This window comes from Callithrix jacchus, chromosome 15 (assembly GCF_049354715.1).
Source record: "Callithrix jacchus isolate 240 chromosome 15, calJac240_pri, whole genome shotgun sequence".
In the NCBI taxonomy this organism is placed as follows: Eukaryota; Metazoa; Chordata; class Mammalia; order Primates; family Cebidae; genus Callithrix; species Callithrix jacchus.
In genome coordinates this window covers 40,556,843-40,582,026 of record NC_133516.1, presented here as the reverse complement: position 1 = coordinate 40,582,026, position 25,184 = coordinate 40,556,843, and the positions used below count along the sequence as shown (strand labels likewise).

The 25,184-nt window shown below is 38.7% G+C and overlaps 1 protein-coding gene across 30 annotated transcripts in view; it reads left to right on the top strand.

Annotated features, from left to right (window-relative positions):
• CFAP20DC (CFAP20 domain containing) overlaps nt 1-25,184 on the top strand; it is a 352,305-nt gene that overhangs the window by 245,987 nt on the left and 81,134 nt on the right. For 2 of the 30 annotated variants that reach the window (XR_004734665.3, XR_013527407.1), the window contains exon 16: nt 22,857-22,938. The exons of the other annotated variants lie outside the window; for them this stretch is intronic. The gene's annotated coding sequence lies outside the window, so the exon portion shown is untranslated. The remainder of the gene's footprint in view (nt 1-22,856; nt 22,939-25,184) is intronic. 30 annotated transcript variants of the gene reach the window in all.

Here is a 25,184-nt window from a genome sequence, read left to right as displayed (position 1 = left end):
GTTCATGTCGGTATTTTGACCTCCTCCCATGAATCCTGCATGTTTTTAGTGGCATCTGGAATGGTGAATTCTTTCCAGAAAGTTTTCCCTTTACTTTGCCCAGATTTATCAAAGGAATCACTATCTATGGTAGCCATAGCCTTACAAAATGTATTTCCTAAGTAATAAGACTTGAAAGTTAAAATTACTGTTTGATCCATGAGCTGAAGAATAGATGTTGTGTTAGCTGCCATGAAAACAACATTCATCTCCTGTACATCTTCATTGGAGCTCCTGGGTAACCAGGTCCATTGTCAATGAGCAGTAATCTTTTGAAAGAGTCTATTTTTTCTGAGTAGTAGATCTCAGAAGTGGGCTTAAGATATTCAATAACTATGCTCTAAGCAGATGTGCCTTCATCCAGGCTTCGTTGGTTCCTTTATGCAACACAGGCAAAGTAGGATTTATTAATAGCATCATTCTTAGAAGTCCTGGGATTTTGGGAATAGTCGATGACCATTGGCTTTAACAAAGTCACCAGCCGCATTAGTCCCTAACAATAGAGTCAGCCTGTCCTTTGAAGCTCTGAAGCCAGGCATTGACTTCTTCTCTAGTAATGGAAGTCCTAGATGGCATCTTCTTCCAATAGAAGACTGTTTTGTCTGCAGTGAAAATCTACCATTTAGTGTAGTCACCTTCATCAATGATTCATCGTAGCTAGATCTTCTGGGTAACTTGCTGCAGCTTCTACATCAGTACTTGTTGCTTCACCTTGCATTTTTATGTTACAGAGATGGCTTCTTTCCTTAAACCTCATGAAACAACTGCTGCTAACTCCAAACTTTTCTTCTGCAGCTTCCTTACCTCTCTCAGCCTTCATTGAATTGAAGAGAGTTAGGGTCTTGTTCTGGATTAGGCTTTGGCTTAAGGAAATGTGGCTGGTTTGATCTTCCATCCAGACCACTCAAAGTTTCTCCATATCAGCAATTAAAGCTATTTCTCTTTCCTACCCTTTGTTTGTTCCCTGGAGTAGTACTTCAAATTTCCATTGAGAACTTTTCCTTTGCATTTCCATCTTAGCTAACTGCTTAATGCAAGAGGCCTAGCTTTCAGCCTGTCTTGACTTTAGACATGCTTTCCTCACTAAGCTTAATCATTTCTAGCTTTCAATTAAAATTAAGAGCTGCATGACTCTTCCTTTCACTTGAACACTCAGAGTCCATTGTAGGGTTATTATTAATAATTGGCCTAATTTCAGTATTGCTCTGCCTCAGGAAAGAGGTAGGCCCACAGAGGGAGAGAGAGATGGGGTGAATGGTTGGTCAAGTGGAATAGTCAGAATACGCACCACATTTATTAAGTTTTCCATCACATATGGGCATGAATCCTGGTGTCCCAAAACAATTACAACAGTAACATAAAAGACCACCGTCACAAATCGCCATAACAGATAGAATAGTAATGAAAATTTTTGATATATTGAGAGAATTACCAGAATGTGACACAGAGACACAAAGTGAACCCATGCTGTTGGAAAAATAACACTGAGACTTGTTCAACACAGGGTTACCACAAACCTTCAATTTATAAAAAGTCAGTATCTGTGAAGAACAATATGGCAGAGCACAATAAAACAAGGTATGCCTGTGCATGTGTATGTGTGTGTATCTCAAGAGCTAGAGAGAACCTGAAGCTATGGTGCTGGTACTCTGTCAAATTTAAGTGACTCCCCACCCCTTCTGCTCCTGGAGAGGTCCTTAGTCAACTATTCTACCTTTAAAATAGATGCTTAAAGCACTTGGTACAAAAAGCCTCCAGCTGGGCCTCTTTTCTCCCCTATTCACAGCAGAGGCCAGGCCCCAGAACAGCTTTTCTAACCTCTTGACCCCAACCCCAGAGAAAGCCTCAGTTAAGGGCACCCCTAGTAGCAAACCGAATCCCCGGAGAATTATCCTGCTTTTCACCTCTGACCACTCTTAATCCTGGACCACACCTTGCACAACTCCAGGGGGCACTATCCCATGAGTTTCAGAAGACCCAGCAATTCAGTAGCAGTACAATGTGAGTGGACAGTGCTGGCCAGCTGGTGGTCTGTGACCCATCACTCCTCCTTCCTCCTCTGCTCTTGGCACTTGTTTACCTGCTAAGCCCACTTTCAGTCCTGATTCTGATCATTTCTTCTACCTAAGTGAGTCTGCTCAAATTGTATCCCTGGTCCAGTTACACTGACCCAGGCTCCAACTAGCCATCACAACAGATGTCTTGGTCCCCACCCCTGCTCACCCCTGCCCAAGATTTATTTTTCTTCACTCTTTCCATGTTCGTGTCTGGACCCACCTGCCTAAGCATCAGCTAACCCCACTCTCCAGTTTAAGTTAAGACACCTGCCTCCTCTCTGGGTCTTTCTTGGGCCACTAGGACTCAATGCTTTCACCTGAGTTCCCTAGTTCTCCCTTTGTACTCCATAAGAGAATCTAAAGGAATTAAGGCTGGGAAATACTAATTAATTTTCAGTTACTGTCATGTTTTCCAAAATTAGAAACTCATGAAACGCATTCCCATAGGAGTTTCAGAACAATAGATCACATCTTCTCCCCTCACATCCCAAAAGCTTCTGTGTCTGAAAAGACAGATCTCTGAAGAATCTTGGGTTTTGCTATTGCTTTTGCTTTTTCTATGTTTTCCTTTATGGAGATAAGTTCTCACTCTGTCACCCAGGCCGAAGTTCAGTGGTACAATCATGGTTCGCTGCAGCCTCAGCCTCTTGGGCTCAGGTAACTCCCCCGCCCCTGCTTCCCATTTAGCCAGAAACTCAGGCATGCACCACCAAGCCTAGCTAATTTTTCGTAGAAACAGGGTCTTGCCATGTTGCCAAGCTGGTCTCAAACTCCTGGGCTCAAGCAACTCTCCCACCTCTGCCTTGGTCTCTCAAAGGGCTGGATTACAGGCGTGAGCCACAGCACCTGGCAGAATCTTGGCATCTTTAATCAGCAGAGAGTGGGGCTCCTGAGAATACTGAGGCCTCCCCAGTAATTGTTATCCATCCCGATGCTGAACTCATATTACCTTTGGCCCACAATCCCGTTAAAGAAGGTAATTACCAAAGCAATTATTTACCACTCTAACATTTTACAGTTTCAGCTTTTAATTAAAAGATTCAGTTTCCCCTAAGAGTAATGAGAACCTTTAAAAACTAGAAGTACTAATTCCAGTTTATAACAATCACCTCCATTCTGTCTGGGGGTTGGGGAGGGAATGTAGGTTGAAGTTTAGGAAAATAACATGAACCTAAAAAATGGAAGACCGTAATTATTGTTAAATGGCTACTTAACAATAAATAGCTACAGCTAGTCACATCCGTCATGATCTCATTATTCATTTTGTAATCTAATACAGAACAGCTTCCCTGTCATTTAAATGGGGAACCCGTAGAGCATAAAATGATTCACAGAGTATTGTAACTGATACTTTCAGCAGTGCTCCGTGAGTATTTTTGAAGTACCTACTATGTGACTTTAATGAGCTTGTGGGCTTCCAGCAGAGCCAGGTCCATACTGCATGTAATTAGGCAAGGTGTAAGTATTTTCAGGACAGTGCCAAGGGGAGTTGGAGCATATACTGAGCCTGGCTCAGGAGAAATCACAGCTTTTCCAGAAATGTCCCCACTCACAGACTCTGCTTTTGTTGCCAATTGGTTACTTCTTCCCTGTAATTTTTTTGTTTCTCATGTTAATGAAAAACATTACATTTTGAAATTGAATAAAGTTAAAACACATAATTTTTCACTCTAGCAATGCATTATGTTTACCAGCATTCACAGCTTCATGTTATGCTGTTCATTAACATATAAAAACCCACTCAGTATAATAAATACCATAGAAGTCAAATGTCCAGCCTGTTTAGAATGACTCAAAGGCAAAAGGTAAACAACTTTAAGTGTATTTGAGTGAATTAACACTATCATTATTGTTCTGTTGACTCTTTCTTGTCCATTGATTTTTAAAAGCCTTTAGCTCCTTTGCCATCCATTAAAACAAATCAGATGCAATTTGGTGCTCAGGACAAGAAAATGCTGTTGGGTGTTGGGTGTATGCATGGAAAAAAAAACAATGTATATTCTGAAACAAGACTGGTTAGAAGGCAGCTTCCCACATGTCGAAGTAAACTACTTATTTGCTTTTGACTTTTGAGGTTAACAACAGTAGTGACCTTTGAATAACTGTGTGGACACTGACACAGTAACAAGCGAAGCGAAATGGTGATTTGCAGATGATGTGCTTTGTTAACGCTTATTTATGATGAAAGTAAGTGAGTTAGAATTGTACATATCTGATATTTTTCAGTCTTTAATTCCCTTTATTTGCAGAACTAATAGACTAAAAAGCAACTGTAATCTGTCACAAGAAAAAAGAGTAAAATATTTTATGTTGAATTAGTGATGAACAATTTTAAAGCAGTAGAACCATTTGTATTATCAAAATAGCATGAACAAGAAACTTGAGATCTGGCCTGGTCTGAGGTCAGTCAATACTATGATAAAATGAAAGTCTCAGCTTAACTAAAATCACAGTATTGCTTTTGATTAAGCAGTGAGATTTATGCTAATGAAACTACATTTTTTGTTGGGGACAGCTCATCTCTAAACTACCAAAGGAATAGCTTTTCCTTTACACCTTAGTAAGAGTTAAGAGTAGGGGCGAGAATCTATATATTGGCTACTAACATTGAAAGAAAATTCTAGAAGGGTACCTGCCAGATGTCTCTTGGGGTATACCAGGGTCGGGGAGCTGCTTGAGGAGACAGTCTGTCCCTTATAGGAGCTCAAGTGCTGTGCTGGGAGCTCCATTGTTCCGTGCAGAGATTCTGTGCAGGTACTTTTAAGTCTTCGGCAGCAGAACTCATAACTCCCTCTTTTCCCAGGTGCTCTGTCCTTAGGAAGGTTGGCTTTATTTATAAGTTCCTGTTGTGCTGCTGCCATTTTTCATAGATCCCCTGCCCATACGGAGTAGTCTAGTCACAGTCTGCCAGCAGAGGTGTTGCTAAGCTACCTCAGGCTCTGCCCAGCTGCTTTGTGAACTGCCTCGGTAGTGGTGGACTCTCTTGGTAGTGGTGGTCGCCCTTCCCCTCACTGAGCTGGACCATCCTGGGTCCAGCTTCACTTGCTGGGAAACTCTCAATCCAGAGTGTTTCAGATTGCTTGTTTTGTGGGGGTGGTACCCACAGAGCCAGATCACCGGCTCCCTGTTTCTGCCCCCTCTCTTTCAGTTGAATAGCCAGCTGTCTCCTCCAGCGTTCCAGGCACCAGATGAAACTGCTGCCCAGATTTATGTGAGTTTCTGTGCGCTAAGCTGGCACCAGCTGAAACCACCATGCTGAAAACTTGTGTCACTTTTCGGCCCAGGAATCTCCTGGTCTGTGGGCAGTGAAAATTTGTTTGGAAATGCAGCAGGCACTCACCCTCTACATTGTTCTTGCTGGTAACTGCACTCTGGGGCTGTTCCTATTCAGCCATGGATGAAGATAACAGAAGAAGAAACCAGCAGCAACCCTTACTGTTTTGCAGACCTCGCAGGTGATCCCCAGGCAAGCAGGGCCTGGAGTGGACCTCCAGCAATCCTGCAGCAGAGGGGCCCAACTGTTAAAAGGAAAACTAAGAAACAGAAAGAAATAGCTTCATGATCAACAAAAAGGATGTCCACTCAGAGACCCCATCTGAAAATCACAAACTACAAAGTCCACAGGTAGATAAAGCCACTAAGATGGGAAGAAACCAGCACAGAAAGGATGAAAACACCAAAAACCAGAACGCCTCTCCTCCTCCAAAGGATCACAACTCCTCATCAGCTAAGGATCAAAGATGGATGGAGAATGAATCCGATGAACTCATAGAAACAGGCTTCAGAAGGTGGGTAATAACAAACTTCTTAGAGCTAAAAGAACATGTTCTAAACCAATGCAAAGAAACTAAGAACCTAGAAAAAAGGTTAGATGAGATGCTAACTAGAATAACCAGCTTAGAGAAGAATATAAACCACTTAATGGAGCTGAAAAACAGACCACGAGAACTTCGCAAAGCATACACAAGTTTCAATAGCCCAACCAACCAAGCAGAAGAAAGGATATCAGAAATTGAAGATCAACTCAATGAAATAAAACGAGAAGGCAAGAATAGAGAAAAAAGAGTGAAAAGAAATGAACAAAGCCTCCAATAAATATGGGAGTTTGTGAAAAGACCTAGTCTACGTATTATAGGTGTACCTGAATGTGATAGAGAGAATAAATCCAAGCTAGAAAACACTTTTCAGTATATTATCCAGGAGAACTTCCCCAACCTAGCAAGCCAGGCCACCATTTAAGTCCAGAAAATACAGAGAACACCACAAAGATATTCCTCAAGAAGAGCAACCCCAAGGCACATACTCGTCAGATTTACCTGAAATGAAGGAAAAAATGCTAAGGGCAGCCAGAGAAAAAGGTTGGGATACCCACAAAGGGAAGCCCATCAGACTCACAGGGGATCTCTCTGCAGAAACCCTGCAAGCCAGAAGAGAATAGGGGCCAATATTCAATATCCTTAAAGGAAAGAACTTTCAGCCTAGAATGTCATATCCAGCCAAACTAAGCTTCATAAGTGAAGGAGAAAGAAAATCCTTTATGGACAAGCAACTGCTGAGAGATTTCATCACCTCTGGGCCTGCCTTACAAGAGCTCCTGAAAGAAGCACTAAACAATGAAAGGAACAACCAGTACGAGCCACTCCAAAAACATACAAAATGGTAAAGACCATCGACACAATGAAAAAAAATGCATCAATAACAGGCAAAACATCCACCTAGCATCAAAATGGCAGGATCAAAGTCACACATGACAATATTAACCTAAAATGTAAATGGGCTAAATGTCCCAATCAAAAGATACAGACTGGCAAATTGGATAAGAAGCTAAGACCCATCAGTGTGCTCTATCCAGGAAACCCATCTCACATGCAAGGACACACATAGGCTCAAAATAAAGGGATGGAGGAAGACTTATCAAGCAAATGGAGAGCAAACAAAAGCAGGAGTTGCAATCCTAGTCTCTGATAAAATGGACTTTAAACCAACAAAGATCAAAAGAGACAAAGAAGGACACCACATAATGGTAAAAGGATCAATGCATCAAGCAGAGCTAATGATCTTAAATATATACACACCCAATACAGGAGCACCCAGGTACATAAAGCAAGTTCTTAATGACTTACAGAGACTTAGATTCCCACACAATAATAGTGGGAGCCTTTTACACTCCACTGTCAATAGTAGACAGATCAACCAGACAGAAAATTTACAAGGATATCCAGGACTTGAACTCAGATCTGGACCAAGAGGACCTAATAGACATCTACAGAACTCTCCACCCCAAACCCACAGAATATACATTATTCTCAGCACTGCATTGGACCTACTCTAAAATTGACCCTATAATTGGAAGTAAATCACTCCTCAGCAAATGCAAAAGAACAGAAATCATAACAGTCTCTCAGACCACAGGGCAATCAAATTAGAACTCAGAATTAAGAAACTAACTCAGGACTGCACAGCTTCATGGAAACTGAACAACTGACTCCTGAATGTTGACTGGATAAACAATGAAATGAAGGCAGAAATAAAGATGTTCTTTGAAACCAGTGAGAATGAAGATACAACACACCAGAATCTCTGGGACACATTTAAAGCAGTGTCTAGAGGGAAATCTATAGCAATAAATGCCCACGTGAGAAGCAAGGAAAGATCTAAAATCTACACCCTATCATCAAAATTGAAAGAGCTAGAGGAGCAAGGTCAAAAAAACTCAAAAGCTAGCAGAAGACAATAAATAACTAAGATCAGACGAGGCAATCCCAGCACTTTGGGAGGCCAATGCAGGCGGATCACAATGTCAAGAGATTGAGACCGTCCTGGCCAACATGGTGAAACCTCGTGTCTCTACTAAAAATACAAAAATTAGTTGGGCATGGTGGCACACGCCTGTAGTCCCAGATACTTGGGAGGCTGAGGCAGGAGAATTACTTGAACCTGGGAGGCAGAGGTTGCAGTGAGCTGAGAGGGCACCACTGCACTCCAGCCGGGTGCCTGGTGACAGAGTGAGACTTTGTCTCAAAAAAAAAAAAAAGAAAGAAAGAAATAACTAAGATCAGAGCAGAACTGAAGAAGATAGAGACACAAAAAAACCCTTCAAAAAGATCAATAAATCCAGGAGGTGGTGTTTTGAAAAGATCAACAAAATAGACAGACCACTAGCCAGATTAATAAAAAAGAAAAGGGAGAAAAATCAAATACATGCGATAAAAAAGGATAAAGGGGATATCACCACGGATTCCACAGAAATAGAAACTTCAATCAGAGATTACTACAAACAACTTTATGCACATAAACCAGTAAACCTGGAAGAAATGGATAAATTCCTGGACACTTGCACCCTCCCAAGCCTAAACCAGGAAGAAGTTGAAACTTTGAATAGACCAATAACAAGGGCTGAAGTTGAGGCAGCAATTAATAGCCTACCACACAAAAAAAGCCCAGGTCCAGATGCATTCGCAGCTGAATTCTACCAGACGTACAAAGAGGAGCTGGTACCATTCCTTCTGAAACTATTCCAAACAATCCCAAAAGAGGGAATCCTCCCTAACTCATTTTATGAGACCAAGACCATCCTGATACCAAAACCCAGCAGACTTAACAAAAAAAGAAAACTTCAGGCCAATATCCATGATGAACATAGATGCAAAAATCTTCAATAAAATACTGGCAAACTGATTGCAACAGCACATCAAAAAGCTTATCCATCACAATCAAGGAGGCTTCATTCCAGGGATGTAACGCTGGTTCAACATACACAAGTTTATAAATGTAATCCACCACATAAACAGAACCAAAGACCGAAACCACGTGATTATCTCAATAGATGCAGAGAAGGCCTTCAACAAAATCCAACAGCACTTTATGTTGAAAGCTATCAAAAAACTAGATATCAAAGGAACATATCTCAAAACAATAAAAGCTATTTATGACAGACATACAGCCAGAATCATAGTGAATGGGCAAAACCTGGAAGCATTCCCTTTGAAATACAGCACTAGACAAGGATGCACTCTGTCACCACTCCTATTCAATATAGTATTGGAAGTTCTAGCCAGAGCAATTAGGCAAGAAAAAACAATAAAGGATATTCAATTAGGAAAAGAGGAAGTCAAATTGTCTTTATTTGCAGATGACATGATTGTATATTTAGAAGACCCTATCATCTCAGTCCAAAATCTCCTTAAACTGATAAGCAACTTCAGCAAAGTCTCAGGATACAAAATCAGTGTGCAGAAATCACAAGCATTTCTATACACCAATGACAGACTAACAGAGAGCCAAATCATGAGCAAATTCCCATTCACAATTGCTACAAAGAGAATAAAATACCTAGGAATACAACTAACAAAGGATGTAAAGGACCTCTTCAAGGAGAACTACAAACCACTGCTCAACGAAATAAGAGAGGACACAAACAGATGGAGAAATATTCCATGCTCCTGGTTAGGAAAAATCAATATCATGAAAATGGCCATGCTGCCCAACATAATTTATAGATGCAATGGTATTCCTATCAAGCTACCAATGACCTTCTTCACAGAACTGGAAAAAAAACACCTTAAACTTCATATGGAACCAAAAGAGAGACCGCATAGCCAAGACAATTCTAAGCAAAATGAACAAAGTGGGAGGCATCATGCTACCTGATTTCAAACTATGTTAACTATGTTACAAGGCTACAGTAATCAAAACAGCATGGTACTGGTACCAAAACAGAGACATAGATCAATGGAACAGATCAGAGGCCCTGGAGGAAATGCCACATGTCTACAACCATCTGATCTTTGACAAACCTGACAAAAGCAAGCAATGCAGAAAGGATTTCCTGTTTAATAAATGATGTGGGGAAAACTGGCTAGCAGTGTGCAGAAAGCAGAAACTGGACCCCTTCCTGACACCTTACACTAAAATTAACTCCATATGGATTAAAGACTTAAACATAAGACCTAACACCATAAAAATCCTAGAAGAAAATCTAGGCAAAACCATTCAGGACATTTATGACAAAAACACCAAAAGCATTGGCAATGAAAGCCAAAATAGACAAATGGGACCTAATTAAACTCCTTAGCTTCAGCACAGCAAAAGAAACAATCATTAGAGTGAGCTGACAACCAACAGAATGGAAAAGAAATTTTGCAATCTACCTGTCTGACAAAGGGCTAATATCCAGAATCTACAAAGAACTAGAACAGATTTACAAGAAAAAAATACAAACAAGACCATTCAAAAGTGGGCGAAGGATATGAACAGACACTTTTCAAAAGAAAACATATATGAGGCCAACGAACATATGAAAAAATGCTCATCATCACTGATTATAGAGAAATGCAAATCAAAACCACAGTGAGATGCCATCTCATGCCAGTTAGAATGGCAATCATGAAAAAAATCTGGAGACAACAGATGCTAGAGAGGATGTGGAGAAATATGAACACTTTTACACTGTTGGTGGGAGTGTAAACTAGTTCAACCATTGTAGAAGACAGTGTGGTGCTTCCTTAAGGACCTAGAAATAGAAATTCCATTTGACCCAGCAATCCCATTACTGGGTATATACCCAAAGGATTACAAATCATTCTATTATAAAGACATATATGTTCATAGTGGCACTGTTTGCAATAGCAAAGACCTGGAACCAACCCAAATGCCCATCAACAGTAGACTGGACAAGGAAAATGTGGCACATATACACCATGGAATATTATGCAGCCATAAAAAATGATAAGTTTATGTCCTTTGTAGGGGCATGGATGAATCTGGAAACCATAATTCTCTGGAAACTGACACAAGAACAGAAAATCAAACACTGCATGTTCTCACTCATAGGTGGGTGATGAACAATGAGGACACATGAATACAGTGAGGGGAACATCACACACTGGGGGTCTGTTGAGGGTGCCGAGAGAGGGACAGCGGGGGAGTGGGAGGTCGGGGATGGATAACATGGGGAGAAATGCCAGATGTAGGTGACAGGGAGATGGAGGCAGCAAACCACATTGCCTTTTGTGTACCTGTGCAACAATCATGCATGATCTGCACATGTACCCCAAAACCTGAAGTACAATACAAAAAAAGAAAGAAAGAAAATGCCATTACAATCAGTGTTTGACTTGGTGAAGGATGCACTTTTTTTTTTGCCATTTGCCCTCTTCCAACTTTTTCAGCAACACTCATATTGAAACCTAAAATTGCCTTCATTTTGAATATACTACTAATTCACATTAGGAGTCTACAAAAATTTTAGTTTCTTCTGCTGGACTAGCAGAAGAAATGGGAAACAAACAAGAACTACCACCCATGTGACATTCTCTAAATTTGTTTGTGAATTTCTAAATTTCAGTGCTAGCAAAAAAGAAAGTTGCAGCAAGGCATACAGTAAATGAAGATATTATGTATTAGGAAAGGAATGAATCTGTCACTTTGACGGATTGTGAGGCGAAAAGTAGATTAACAGATTACTCATAGTCAGAAGGCAGCTTGGTGTGAAAAATGTGCAGGAAATGATAAGTGTGGCTTTGTGCTGATTTAATGATATTTTTAAACTACAATAACACTCTGGTAGTATAATATAATAAAGCACTTGGCTTGCATTTCTGTAAATCATCAACATATTTCTAGTTTGACCTTAAAAACATTTTGGGCTATTCTCTATTAAAATACGTAGCTTTCAAATTAGAAAAAGGTATCATTTATTATAAAATACCACAGCAATGCTCTTACAGGAAACATCATTGGCTTTTAAAATCGGTTCTTTTCTGAACTAGCATTTGTAATATAAATTTTAATTATGTTTTTAGCATACCAACATCACATGTCCTCTTTCTTCAAGCATTTAAATTACTTACAACAAGAATTTATCTTCTAACAGCCATTTTCAGTGAAATGCTTCAAAGATGTCACTGATTTGTCTTTACATTTTCATTGTCCATTTTTAGTTTTGTAGTTGAGATGAGAGTATTTATGAATAAAATATTTTCCCATACATAATAGATAAAAGTAGTTCAAATTTCAACTGAGTACTCTGAGTCCCTGCAAGAAATAGGTGAATTACTTATTTTATTTTGTATTACTACAAATATTTACCAGAAAGTAAAACTTTTTAAGAGGTTTATATTTTTATATAAATAAAATCGAGATTTTAGTAGCACATTTGTAGTTAATTTGACAGTGATGGACTTGTCTTAGCAAGGATTTTCAGAATAAAATTTTTATGAGGCATTGAAATAGTTTTTGTTCTAATATCTTAATATTCAAAACCTAATGTAAGGCTTCAGTTGTTTAGTATTCTGTTCTCCCAGTTCACCAATGGTGGCTTTACATAAGTAGGTACACTGAAACTTGGAGTAAAATATTGCATCTAAACATTTGTATCTAGGCCAAACGCAAATAAATATACTACTTTGGCGTGTCTAGGGCTTGTTTCCCAGGCATGATTATGATTAAATTATATTTTACATATACAGTGAAGAACTTTACCAGAATTCAGCATGTTTTCTACATTTCTTCCCTTTTTCTTTTTTTTTTTTTTAAGAAAGAAAAAAAAGGAGTGAAGGAGTGGAAGAGGAAGAAAAAGAGGGAGAGAAAACGGGAATGTAGCTTTGTTTCTAAAAATGGGTATTAATAATGGCCCATCAATATTTTGTGTATTTAAGGTGGAGAATGTATATTTTGTGTATTTAAGGTGAAGAATGTATATTTTGTGTATTTAAAATGGAGAGCTCTATAAATATTTATTGAGTTTACTTGTTCCAGATCTGAGTTCAAGTCCTGGATATCCTTATTAATTTTCTGTCTCATTGAGTCTAAATCTCTTTATGAGTCTTATGTATCTGGGTGTAAGGATCGTTAGTTCTTATTGTTGCATTGATCCTTTTACCACTATGTCTTTGTTGCTTTGAAATCTATTTTATCAGATGCAAGAATTGCAACTCCTGCTTTTTATTTATTTATTTATTTGTGCTCTCCATTTGGTTGGTAAATCTTTCTCTATCCCTTTGTTTTAAGTCTTTGTGTATCTTTGGATGTGAAATGGGTCTGGATGTAGCATATCATTAGGTTTTGGCTGTATCTTTCGATTGGGGGATTTAGTCGACCTAAATTTAGGGTTACTGCCATTTGATGTTAACTGGCTATTTTATCCATTCATTGATGTAAATTCTTCTTTATGTTGATGCTCTTTACTTTTTGGTATATTTTTAGAAAGGCTAATACCGGTTGTTCCTTTCAATGTATAATGCTTCTTTCAGAAGCTCTTGTAAAGCCAGCCTGGTGGTAATAAAATCTCTGAGTACTTGCTTGTTCATAAAAGATTTTATTTTTCCTTCAATTGTGAAGCTTAGTTTGGCAGGATATGAAATTCTGGGCTGAAAATTCTGTTCTTTAAGGATGTTGAATATCGGCCCCCACTCTCTTCTGGCTTGTAGGGTTTCTGCTGAGAGATCTGCTGTAAGTCTAATAGGCTTCCCTTTGTGGGTAACTTGACCTTTCTCTCTGGCTGCCCTTAGTATTTTCTCCTTCGTTTCAACCCTGGTGAATCTAACGATTATGTGCCTTGGGGTTGCTCTTCTTGAGGAATATCTTTGTGGTGTTCTCTGTAATACCTGGGGTTGAATATTGTGCTGCTTTGCTAGATTCAGAAAGTTTTCCTAAATAATATGCTGAAGAGTATTTTCCAGCTTGGATTCATTCTCTTCATCGTATTCAGGTACACCTATCAAAATTAGGTCTTTTCACATAGTCCCATATTTCTTGGAGACTTTGCTCATTCCTTTTTATCCTTTTTTCTCTATTCTTGTCTTCTCGTTTTATTTCATTAAGTAGGTCTTCAACCTCTGGTATCCTTTCTTCTGCTTGATACATTTCTTCTCTTCTAACATTCTCTCAACTTGGGGTAAATCAACAATGTAAATAGTCAATATTCTTGGTAGAGATTCTGAAATGCATGTAGCAAAGGTTGTTTGCATGTTTTCTGACTGCCTTGAAGATATAATGTCTATACTAGTTACTGACACTGTTAGCCAAATATTCCCAAGCTCTCCAGATTTCAAATACATGGTTGTGTTGCACTTCTAGGTTTCCTTGTTTTAGGGTGGAGCCAACTAACCCACTAGTTCTTGCCAACTAATTGGAAGCAAAAAGGCTGGTGTTATTACTTGGCAAGAGCATTTAAATTGCAAGTGTGAAACCTTCCAGATTATCTTTTCCTCTGACACTGTGACCAGAAACATTCAAGATGAAGGTGGTTCAGTCAGCCCAGTCACTTAATGACTATGACAAAGAAAGTCCCCATAATGATGTGTTATAAACACTTAGCATAGGCAAGAAATTAACATTTGTTGTTTGTAAGTCACTGAGATTTGAGGGCTTTTTGCTATCAACCATAACATATCCTTATTCTGACTGACATAGTTACTAGCTGTGACACTGAATATATGTTGTCATTGGAAATATGGCATTTCGTATATTTTTGTATTCAAATGTTAAAAATTGGTTAAACCATTTAGCTGAGTATGAGATTAATTGGCATACAGTAGAATAAGGGATTTCATGAGGTGGGGATTTATATCTTTATGACATTGTTAACCTCTCTAAGCCCCAATTAAGTTATCTAAAAATAGGGATTGTATTTCAATACCCACCTTAAAGTGTTATTGCAAAGATTAAATGAAATAATACTCATAACCTGCTTTGCACAGGGCCTGTCATATGTATTTTTTAAGTGGTAGAAAGTGATGATAATATTGGTAGGAATATTAATAGTAATATTAGGAATACGTTTTCTTCCAACAAAATCATACATTAATGGAATCAGAGAATCTTAATTAAAGGGTTCAATGATATCAGGGAGATGATTTAACCCAGTGTCTCCAAACTTTGCACATCTCTGCTGGGGAAGCAGGCTCAGTGCAGCAGAAGACAGCCCATTCCATTATTGGGCATCTCCATCCATGGGAATCTTTCCTACACTGAGCTGGTGTAGGCTTCTTATAGCTTCTTCCCATTGATCCTAGTTCTCTCTCCAGAACAATAAGTAGAACCATCACTTTACATAAAGTAGCTCTTGAATTTTGAAATATCACTTCTCGGTTGCTCTGTTTTCTCCTCCAGTCTCACGTTTTCTCATTCTAGCCCCAACTCCACTTTGCCATTCCTGGTCATGGCATAGTCCTAATCACCTTCTTTTGGTTACCTTTGAATGTATCAAATTGCAGTTCTCTAAAATGAACACATAATCTAGATGTAATCCAAAGAGTTAAGGCTACAGTTACACCATTGACAGTACATTGCGAATATTGGTGTAACTTAAATCACATTCATAGTTTTAGTTCCCATATCCTACTAATGTCTTACATTTGGCTTTCAGTCACCTAAAACAATCACCATCTTTTTCCTGGACTATTGTTATAGCCTTTTAAGTAGCCCCCATCTATCCACATACCCTTTTCACCACTACCTGTGCCCATTTCCCATGGAGTAGCCAGAGTGGCCTTTCCTAAATGCAGAGTCAGTTTTCTGACTCTGACACCCCCATGGTAAAACCTTTCAGTTGCTTCCCATTTCTCTTAGGATAAAGACCAAACTCTGTCAATGGCCTGCAAGGCTTGAGAGGCTTGGCCCCCGCCTTCCAGCCCATCCTTATTTTGCACCATTTTCTCTCTAGAGAGTTGGGCATTCACCACACTGGCCTCCTTTCCTTTTCTCAGACCTGCCTGCCTCAGGGCCTTTTTACTCTATTTCATCATCCTGGAATGCTTTTCCCCTTACCTTGCCTGGTTGACACCTATTCATGCATTAGATCTTCTCTCAGGCGTCACTTCCTCTAGAGAACCTTGAAGCTGATATGTTCTCATCATACCATTTAACTTTATTTTTGCCTGATTATCTAATTGACATTTGTCTTAGCCTTCATACTGTAAGATTTATGAAGGCAAGAACTCTATTTTTGTCCACTATTGCATTTTGTGCCAGGATCTGACAGTCTTGTGAAATAAATATTAGTATCTAAATAAATAAATAAATAAAACTTGTGAAAAGATATTAGTATCTAAACTGTATTTCTTGACTCTCAAGATGATTCTCAATCTTTATCATTCAGCCCATTCTATCCTTCAATACGTGTCTCCACAAATTTGAAAAGGATGCTCACTTTCTACAGGACTACAACCTTAGATAGCTCATTCCTGAAGATAGAGCTCTTTGGTCTTCTATTAAAGATCTTCCACCATGTTAATATTGATCAACAGCCAATTTAAAGTGATATGACGTATCTAAATCATTTCAATTTACAAACAATCCATTGCTGTCATGCATTTGATACACAATAATTCAGCGACTAGTGTATTCCTCCTGGGATATTATGATTCACATTCATGTGCAGCTCTCCCCCATTTTTTGTCCATGGCAGGCATTGCTAATGGAAAACTGTTCTCTCATCCACTGAGCATGGATATAAACTTAAAATTCTTCTCAATAATGTACTTCAGGCAGTACTACTAATCAGAATTAGCATGTGATTTATAACTTGTCTACTTAGAACTAGGCTCTTCATCATGTGTGTAATAAACTAGTTATGGAACAGAATTTACTCATAGCTTTACATGACACTCCCTAACCCTAGAATTATCATTTTGCTAGTATCTCCTAATCTAAAAGTCTCCCACTCTTTTCTGTAAAACCTTCCTTGAATGAAGTGAGAGTAAGACTACTCCTCCACAACCCTGACTCAGTTCTCCATATCAACAGTGATTAAAATCTTACAACATTAGATGATAAGCATAATTTTTCAACTAATATGATTTCTACTTCCGGTGATGGCAAATCTGGTTGTTTTCACACTTAACTTCCCTCTGAGAACAACCAGAAAAGCCAAACAAAATGTGGAAATTATCTGCTTGAAGCCATTGGAGAGCTTCCAAATCTCAGTGAGGATTTATGGACCCTTGATCCAGGAGAGAAGGGAAGCCAGGAGATGTAGCCTTACACATTGTCACTTTTCCCAAGAAAAATGCCACTTTAGAAAGCAGCAGCCAAAGGACTCAGTTGCTGAACATAGCCTCTGGTGCCTCCTGAGCTTAGAGAATAAAATTTGAAGCCATGAAGACATGAAGCAATAGTAAGTTCTAGAATATTACACTTTAAGTAAAAGGGTGGGCCAGAAATAGACCAGCTCTCCAGGGGATCTGAGACACATTTTGAATCATCCTCTTTGCTGACTGGATAAGGGCACTCTAATGCTATCTTAATTGCCTGCTAGAATTCCATCTGAAGGAAGAAAACATCATCTAGAGCAGCACTCCAATTGAAATAGAATGCGAGCCATATATGTAATTTTAAATTTTCTAGTAACCACTTTCAAAACTGAAAAACAAGTAAAATTAATTTTAACAATGTATTTTGTTTAATCTAGTATATCCAAAATATCAATTTCAACGTGCTCAGCTGGTGGAAGTATAAGTTGAAACAATGGAAAACTGTTTGGATGGCATCTATACAAGATGAACATGCCATATTATTTTCCCCAACGATTACCCTCCTAGATGTATAGCCAGTAAAATGTGTGCGTACTTGCATCCAAAGTCATATAAGCTGTGAGGACCCAACCCAACTCCTAGAATTAGTATAAAGATTATTTTAAAGTGAAAGCATTTGAGCTATAGAAGATGCAGAAAGAAATTGTATTTGAACTTTCCTTTAAAACCTTTCACACTTTCCCACTGAAGCCTTAAAATACCACTCTCCTCTTTTTAAGCTGGTATATAAACTTTCATTTCTGGCTATTCAGTGAGTTACTCATTACAGAGAAATTCCTTCGTGCACTGTAAATAACATTTGTCTTTTCTCATATCTATTGTCAGTTGATTTTCATGCCCCCAAACCACTAAACCCAAGTTGGAAGAGGAAAATGTTTTCCTCCCTACATAAACGCATTCATGATAACCCCAAACTGGAAACAACCCATTCTCCTTCAGTAGTAGAAGGGATAAGTAAATTGTGATATATTCACACAGTAAAATACTGTTACACTATAAAACATGGATGAATTGTACAAATGTAATATTCAGGGAAAGAAGCTGGAATGGGAAAGTTCCCTGACCCCCCCCTTGCAGGACATGTGATGGAGTGTGGCTTGTTTCTTCAACCACTATGAAAGCTCAAACCCCTTATGGAAGGAGGGGCATGCCCATGGTCAGATCCATGAGCCAGGGCAAGCACTTTTGGGCTCTGGCCCCACAGTAGCATCTAGGGGTAGGTGCTCATCACTCCTGAAACTCGAGTGGGTGTGTGTTACAGTGTGCTTTTTTAGCTTTGTCATCCATGTATGGCTTAAGTGTTAAACAGCTCAGTGGACTCTCTGGTTTTTTTGCAAGGGCAGAGGGTCAGTGTGATAGCTTTCTGTATTCTGCGTTCTTGTCCAGTATCCAGAAAAAATCAGGTCACACACAGACTTGAAGTATCGTGGATGCCAGGGTTTTATTGAGTAGTGGAGGTGGCTCTTAATGAGATGGATGGGAGCTGGAAAGGGGATGGATTGGGAAGATGATCTTGCCCTGGTGTTTGGCTGTCCAGTGGCTGATCTCCTCTCCAACGCTCCCCAGTCAAACTCTTCTGGACTTTCAGATGCTCCTTCCAGGCTTGAGGGTGGGGCCTTTGCCAGGGAACCACCCTCTTCTTCCACACTGTTTCCCTGTCTCCTGTCCATATCAAAGCTACACAACTGAAAAATACATATTGTATGATTCCATTCATAGGAAATTCAAAAACAGACAAACTGAGCCATGGGTATTAGAAGTCATCAGGGTCACTTGTAGGGAGAAGAGAGTGTAATGATCAAAAGGAGGAAGGGGAGCTTTTACCTCTTGACCCAGGTGGTGGTTGTGGCTCACTGTGGGATTATTCATTGAACCACACAGTTATGATTTGTGCATTTTTCTATGTTTATATTATACTTTACTATTAATAAGAATAAAAAGAATAATTAGTATAATTAGTAAGAATAATTAGTATAATTTTTAGTCTAAAATAGTTTGCTTTTTCTGATATTTTAATGTTTCTGTATCTTTCTTCCTTTTTTATAGTTTATGTAAGCTTTCTATAGAATGAGACTATATTTAACTGGAATAGCAGCTCAGTAACACCATGAATAATTATGGGTAGCCTGGTGATTTGAAAAAAAGTGTTGCCTTCCTGGGAAGCCTAATTTACCCACAAGAATGACCCAGTCAACCAAAGAGTTTTGATTATTTCCTCCCAATGTTTTTAAAATAGCATTTTACCATCACATCTGTTCAAAAGTCCATTTACCACCCATATCACTGTTTTATCACAGTATTTTTCATTAACTGAAATGTCACAATTAACACACCCTGAAAATTCTGGGAAATAAATCTAGTCAACTAAAGATCCTGTCAACTTGCTCCAGTTCTTTATTTTCTCATGCAACCAGCCAACACTGGAGGAAACTGAATTGTCATTCACTTCACAGAGCCTTCTTTTTAGCATATCATTTTTTTATTTGACTCTTGAACAGAAAGGTATAACCAAACTTTGAAAAGAAAATGGAAATCAGTACGTAAATAAGGTATGTGATAATCTGACACAATAATGAAAATGATACCCTGTAGTTATTCTTTACAAAAGCCCAGAGAGCTACATTAAAGCATTAAATTAAATCCCACCTACTCTTTCTGCAACATTAAATCCCATCATTCCACAGAAAGATTTAGATGGTTGTATTTTGTATTCTAATTTTAAGGCAATTATTTGCTAGTCAAAGTTAGAAAAGGCTGCAAAGTTTTTTGCTCTTGATTTGGTAATGACTTAGTTACAAAGCATTTAACCTACAGTTGTCTTATAACTAAAAGCTGTTATGTAAAGTTGCTTGGGAATGAACATTTTTCTGTAATTTTAAACAGTAATAACTACTAACACTATTACTATGTGGTGAGTTTTACTCTGTGACACTGTGTGGAGAGCATTTACATATTTCATGTTACAGTTGACCCTTGAACAACATGGGTTTGAGCTGTATGGATTCACTTACAGATTATGATAAAGATTTTTTCCAACCCATTTTTCACATACAGGGGTTCTGCAGGGCCAACTTGAGGATTTTGGTATATGTGGGGAGGAGGAACTGAAACCTAATCCCTGCTCCTACTGAGGGATGACTGTAGTTTGTTTAATCCCTGCCACAACCCAGTAGGGTCAGTTCTCTTATTCCCATATTCAAGATATGGAAACAGAGACAGAGTTTGGCTCAAAGGTCACAAGGCTAAAAGGAAGTTTAAGCTGAGATTAAAAACTGTGCAATTTATACACTAGATTAGTGTCCTAAATTTGTGTCTAATATACAGTTCCACATTGGATTATCAAGGTGTTTTCCACTGTGGTGGTGGTAGTCATTGCTGTTGCTACAATCCCAGCCTACCCACGTGTTCATCTGACATGCAGCATGGGAATATGTTAGCATCCCATTTTGTGACCAGCCAAGTCTTACTGGGATTTAGGAAAGTCATGCTAGATGTTGAGGCAGTAATCTAAAGGTAAGGAATTTTTCTCTTTGATTCCCCATTCACTCCTCATTACTTCTCATACAGTGCTGTCACATTAGACGTTCAAAAATGTCTATGGAATCTCAGCAATAGGATTTCCCTGGTAAACATGGTTTAACTGTGAATTTAATTTGTTCCTCTGAGAGGCCCATTATATTAGAAACATCCATCTTCAATAGATGGCCCCAAATCAACCATGCTGTGGTTCTGTTTCTCACTGTGTGCCCTGGATCTGTCTGTACGCAATGAGTTGAAGTTTTTGTTTGTTTTTTAGTGTTTTCTTCCTCTTTTTTTAAATTATATTTTAAGTTCTGGGATACATGTACAGAACATGCAATTTTGTTACATAGGTATATACATGCCATGGTGGTTTGCTGCACCCATCAACTTGTCATCTACATTAGGTATTTCTCCTAATGGTATCCCTCCCCTAAACCCCCACTCTCCAGCAGGCCCTGGGATGTGATGTTCCCCTCCCTGTGTCTATGGGTTCTCATTGTTCAGCTCTCACTTATGAGTGAGAACAGGCAGTTTGGTTTTCTGTTCCTCTGTTAGTTTGCTGAGAATGATGGTTTCCTCCAGCTTCATCTATGTCCTTGCAAAGGACATGAACTCATCCTTTTTTATGACTGCATAGTATTTCATAGTGTATATGTGCCACATTTTCTTTATCCAGTCTATCATGAAGGGCATTTGGGTTGGTTCCAAGTCTTTGCTGTTGTGAACAGTGCTGCAGTAAACATACGTGTGCATGTGTCTTTATAGTGGAATGATTTATAATCCTTTGGGTATATACCCAGGAATGGGATTGCTGGGTCGAATGGTATTTCTGGTTCTAGATCCTTGAGGAATCACCACACTGTATTCCATAAGGGTTGAACTAATTTACACAAAGAGTTGGAGTTTTTATGAAATCTTTTATCAGCCTTACTCTGTGCTAGAGCTGTTAATGTTAAATACTCATCAAATCTTTTTATTTTAAAAACTGCTTTTATATAAAATTACTTTTATACTTTTATAGCACTGTTTGCTATCTGAAATAGTATACTTTCTTTGGATATTTATAGTTATGCCCCCCTTTTAACTACAGGGGATACATTCCAAGACTCTAGTGGGTGCCTGAAACCACAGATAGTACCAAACCCTATATATGCTATATTTTTTCTATATATGCATACCTGTGATAAAGTTTAATTTATAAATTGACACAGATATTAAGAATAATTAATAATAAAATAAAACAATTATAACAATATACTGTTCATAACTTCACAGAAGATTCTTCTTACCATAGATTTTAGCAACCTCAGTATACAATTGTTTTCTTTCCTTATTAAGTAGAGAACTTTCATGGGTTTTACTTAAAGGAAACACTATGCAGATTCCCTTTGGCATCTCTTAATTGCCAGCATCACTACTCTTGCTCTTCAGGGCTATTATTAAGTAAAATAAGAGTTACTTGAACACAAGCACTGTGATACTATGACGGTTGATCTGATAACTGAGACTGCTCCCAAGAAACAAATGGGTGTGGATACACCAGAAAAGGGATTCATGTCCAGGACAGGACAGACAGGGACAGCACAAGATTTCACAAACTCAGAATAGTACTTGATATAAAATTTATGAATTGTTTATTGCTGGAATTTTTTATTTAATATTTTTGGACCACAGTTGACCTCAGGTAGCTGAAACCACAGAAAGTAAAATCAAGGACAAAGAGAGACTACTGTATTTACTGTCTGCCTCCACCTCAGAATTGTAAGCTCCGTGGGAGCAGAGACTCTGTGTTTTTGAGACCACCCTTGTGAATACCTAGAATACAAGTATAAAGTGGCATAGAGCAGGCATTCAAGTAATTTTCTTAATGTTTTCAAAGATATTGCCAGGGAGGAAATATAATTTTCCACAACCTCCATGAGTTGTTAGTTGGTATGAACCCTGTAATAAAAGAAAGATTAGCAAGAGAAAAACAAACAAGTTTATTAACATTTGCAGCACGTATCCTGTGGGAGAAACCTCAATGAAAAGTCACTCAAAGCAGTGGCTTAGAACTATGTCTTACGTAACATATTCCACAAAGAACAGTAAATTTGTGGAGAAACAGCAGGACAAATGTAAGCTGTTTTCAGCTTCCAAGGGCCAGAAACTGTGAGAAGGTAAATATATGGGAGGAAACTAATGGAGTGAAGTTTCCTTGCAGATTCCTCTGCTGCCATCGCTGTGTTCCTAAAAGTCTAGAGTTGTCTCCAGTAAAGAAGACTTGATATCCTGTCTTTAGGCAGGTAAGGGGGAAGGTAGAGAGAGATTTTCCTATATTTGCTTTTTTTTTTTTTTTTTTTTTGAGACAGAGTTTCGCTCTTGTTGCCCAGACTGGAGTGCAATGGTGCGATCTCAGATCACCGCAACCTCTGCCTTCCAGATTCAAACAATTCTCCTGCCTGAGCCTCCTGAGTAGCTGAGATTACAGGTGCCCACCACCATGCCTGGCCAATTTTGTATTTTTAGTAGAGACGGGGTTTCTCCATGTTGGTCAGGCTGGTCTCGAACTCGCGACCTCAGGTGATCCGCCCGCCTTGGCCTCCCAAAATGCTGGGATTACAGGCATGAACCACCACACCCTGCTTGCTTTTTCTTAATTGCCTTTGGCTCAAAAACAATTTTTAGGTCAAGGAGGCATATTTAGGGGGCATATATTTTGGTTTCCTTCATATGAAGCAAACCTGTTATGGGAGGGAGGCAGTTACTTCCCCTACATCTTCAATGATGCTATGTTTATCTGAGATGAGAAGTCTTCATTCTATGTGTATCCTTCTGTTGGGTAAAAAGATAGGTTTTTTTTCTGTTTTAAACTGATACATAATATTTTACATATTTATGGAGTACATGTGATATTTTGTTACATATATAGAATGTGCAATGACCAAAACAGGATATTTGGGGTATCCATCTTGAATATTTATTATTTCTGTGTGTTGGTGTCATTACAAGTTCTCCCTTCTAGCTACTTTGACATATACATTTTTGCTAAATATAGTCACCTTACTCTGCTAGCAAACGTTAGAATTTATACCTTCTGGCCGGGTGCAGTGGCTCATGCCTATAATCCCAGCACTTTGGGAGGCCAAGGCGGGTGGATCATGAGGTCAAGAGATTGAGAACATCCTGGTCAACAAGGTGAAACCCCATCTCTACTAAAAATACAAAAATTAGCTGGGCATGGTGGTGTGCGCCTATAGTCCCAGCTACTGGGGAGGCTGAGGCAGGAGAATTGCTTGAACCCAGAAGGCGGAGGTTGCAATGAGCCAAGATCGTGCCATTGCACTCCAGTCTAGGTAACAACAGCGAAACTCCATCTCAAAAAAAAAAAAAAAAAGAATTTGTATCTTCTATCTAATTTTACGTTTATACCCACTAACGAGCCTGTCTTCATCCCCTCCCACCCACACAGCCTTCCCAGCCTCTGGCATCTATTATTCTACTCTCTAACTCTGTGAGATCCATTTTTTAGACTCTCACATATGAGTGAGAACATGTGGTATTTGTCTTTCTGTTCCTGGATTATTTCACTTAATAATCTGGTTTCCATCCATGTTGCTGCAAAGAGAATAATAGTATTCAGCCATAACAGAGAACAACAGTATATTGTGTATGTATATCGTATTTTCTTTATCCTTTTATTCATTAATGGACACTTAGGTTGATTCCATATCTTTGCTATTGTGAATAGTGCTGCAATAAAAAAAAGTGCTGGTATCCCTTTGATATACTGACTTCTTTTTCTTTGGATAAATACCCAGTAGTGGGATTGCTGGATTGAATGGTAATTCTGGTTTTAGCTTTTTGAGAAATCTCTCATACTGGTTTTTGTAGTGGCTACACTAATTTACATTACTACCAACAGTTTATAAGAGTTCTCTTTTCAGAAAGCTTATATACTTTGGGTGGGAATATAAATTAGTTCAGCAACTGTGGAAAGCAGTTTGAACATTTCTCAGCGAACTTAGAACTGTTTGACCCAGCAATCCCATTACTGGGTATATATCCAAAAGAAAACAAATCCTTCTACCAAAAAGACACATGCATTCTCATGTTCATCACAGCAATATTCACAATAGCAAATACATGGAGTCAACCTAGGTGTCCACAAACAGTGGAACTGAATAAAGAAAATTATTTTATTCCTTCTTACGGCTTTTTAGATTCAGAGGATACATGTGCAGATTTGTTATGTGAGTGTATTATGTGATGCTGAGGTTTAGGGTAAGAATGATCCCATTACACAGGTACTGGGCATAGTACCCAATAGTTTTTTTAACCCTTGCCTTCCTCCCTTCCTTCCACCTATAGTAGTCCCAGTTTCTACTGTTGCCGTAGTCTTTTATGATGTATATGTACCATGGAATATACACCATGGAATATATGGTACATATACACAATGGAATACTGTGCAGCCATAAAAAAGAATGAAATCATAGCCTTTTTAGCAACATGGTTGCAGCTGGAGGTCATTATCCTAAGCAAATTAACC